The sequence below is a fragment of the Chrysemys picta genome, chromosome 4 (genome assembly GCF_011386835.1).
Source record: "Chrysemys picta bellii isolate R12L10 chromosome 4, ASM1138683v2, whole genome shotgun sequence".
NCBI classification, from domain to species: Eukaryota; Metazoa; Chordata; order Testudines; family Emydidae; genus Chrysemys; species Chrysemys picta.
In genome coordinates, this window is record NC_088794.1 from 31,459,972 (window position 1) to 31,462,488 (window position 2,517).

Consider the following 2,517-nt stretch of genomic DNA (forward strand, 5'->3'; position numbering starts at 1 on the left):
TCAAAATCTCTGTATCACCCTTCTTGCATAAGGAGAAGGAATTGCGTATTCATTAGTTCACACCAGTAAAAAGAGAAATTCCCTTAAGATCCCAGCTGTTCACTTCCAGCAGCTTCCAGTTAGCAGGGACTGCAGGTAAAGGTGTTGGTAAGTTTGCTTCTCCTTGCTTCTCAAATGGGGTCCTGTCCTTTCCTAATGAACTGCCTTTTGCAAGGCAGGACAGGATGGCTGCGTGATAGAAAAGCAGTAAACATATTAACCACAGATGGCTCAGTTATCCCCAAACCCCAACCATCTTCAGGGGCAATTGATATCAATGTATATCACATTCTCAGGGACAGATGGCCATTCTTATTAATCTTATCACAGTAGTGTCTAGGGACCAAACAGGAATGAAGATTGCACTAAGTACTGTACAAACCGTAGCAGACAGTTTCTACCCCAAAGAGCTTAGGGTCTACATGTCAGTTCTAAGATTATGCCCAAGCCACGCTGTCCAGACCAGCCACAAGCCTTCCCTATGCTATGGTTAAAAGGATACATGGTTCAGCACATGTGGATGTCAGGCAGAGGTGCCCAGAATACAACTGACATCCAACCAGCAATTCCAAGACCCTGTAAAATAGACAAAGATTTTCTCCCAGGAGGTCCCCTCAGCAGGAGACAGCATTTTAAAGCCAGAGCACTGTCTGCTTGAAATAGGACTTGCCCTTAACTTCACAATTGCCACCCACTCATCAGCCACTGTCAGCAGGGGCAAAAACATCTAAACAAGAGCTGGCGAAGGTAGGGTGACCAGATGTCCTGATTTTATAGGGACAGTCCCCATATTTGGGGCTTTTTCTTATATGGGCACCTATTACCCCCCCCCCCCCCCTCTCTGTTCCAATTTTTCGTATTTGCTGTCTGGTCAACCTAGGCCAAGGCACAAAATGAGATTAAACTAGCTAGGGATAGAAAAGTGTAATAAGAAAACATTTTACAAATACATTAGAAGCAAGAGGAAGACCAAGACAGGGTAGGCCCGTTTCTCAACGAGGAGGAAAAGACAGTAACAGAAAACGAAGCAATAGCTGAAGTGGGAAATGCTTTTTTAAAACAACGAGGAGTCCAGTGGCACCTTAAAGACTAACAAATCTATTTGGGCACAAGCTTTCGATCTGAAGAAGTTTTTTTACCCACGGAAGCTTATACCCAAATAAATCTGTTAGTCTTTAAGGTGCCACCGGACACCTCATTGTTTTTGTGGATACAGACTAACATGGCTAGCCCTCTGATACTTGACAAAATGCTTTTTTGTTTCAGTTTTCACCAACAAGGTTAACAGTGATTGGATGACTAACACAGTGAACTGCAGTGTATATGGGGTAGGATCTGAGGCTAAAATAGAGAAAGAACAAGTTAAATTAGCTATCTTCAAATCAGCAGGACCTGACAAAAATACATCCTAGAACACAAAGGAACTGGCTGAAAAGATATCTCAGCCATTAGCAATTATCTTTGAGAACCCATGGAGGATGGGAGAGATCCCTGAGCACTGGAAAAGGGCAAATATAGTACCTACCTATCTATAAAAATGGGGATGAGGACAACTCAGGGAATTATAGACCAGTCAGCTTAATTTCCATACCCAGGAAGATAATGGAGCAAAATAATCAATTTTTAAGCACCTAGAAGATAATAAGGTTATAAGTAACAGTCAACATGGATTTGCCAAGAACAAATCATGTCAAACCAGCCTAATATCCTTCTTTGACAGGGTTGCAAGCCTTGCGGGTAGAAGGGGAGCAGTAGATGTGATGTATCTCGACCTTAGCAAGGCTTGACAATGCTTATGAGAAGGTCATGTGAGACGGACTAGGGAAATATAGCCTAGAAAAACCTACTATAAGGCGGGTGCACAGCTGGTTGGAAAATTGTACTCAGAGTAGTTATCAGTGGTTCAAGCTGTAAAGGCAAATCGAGTGGGATTCCGCAGGGATCTGTCCTGGGTCCAGTTCTGTTCAATATCTTCATCAATGATTTGCATGATGGCATAGAAAGTACATTTATAAAGTTTGCAGATGATACCAAGATGGGAGGGTATCACAATTCAGGGTGCAACCCAGGCTAGTCAGGGGTTGTGTCACCACCTGCCCTACAACCTTGGGCGCCTAACAATGCTTTACTATTGTAGCTCCCAACTTGGGTCACTCACAATCAGCCTGCCAGTGACACCCTGAGGTCTGTGTACAGCCACAGCCCTGACCCAGCAACTCTGACCCCAGCAGCCTGTTAGCAAACACCAGCTGCACTTTGGCTTCCAGCAGCTTTGGTTACTACCTGCAGGTTGACCCCACCACACTCCTAGTTCTGAGTTTTCCCTAAAAACATGTGCTCTGCACTGTCCAGCCCCCTCCTTGACAGTTCAGATATTATAGGTTCATTGCCCCTGTAAGGGGTTAATATACAACAACGCACTATTTTAATTGGATTTACCAAAGAATTCAGTTTAAAACAACACTGGATTAGTTTGAT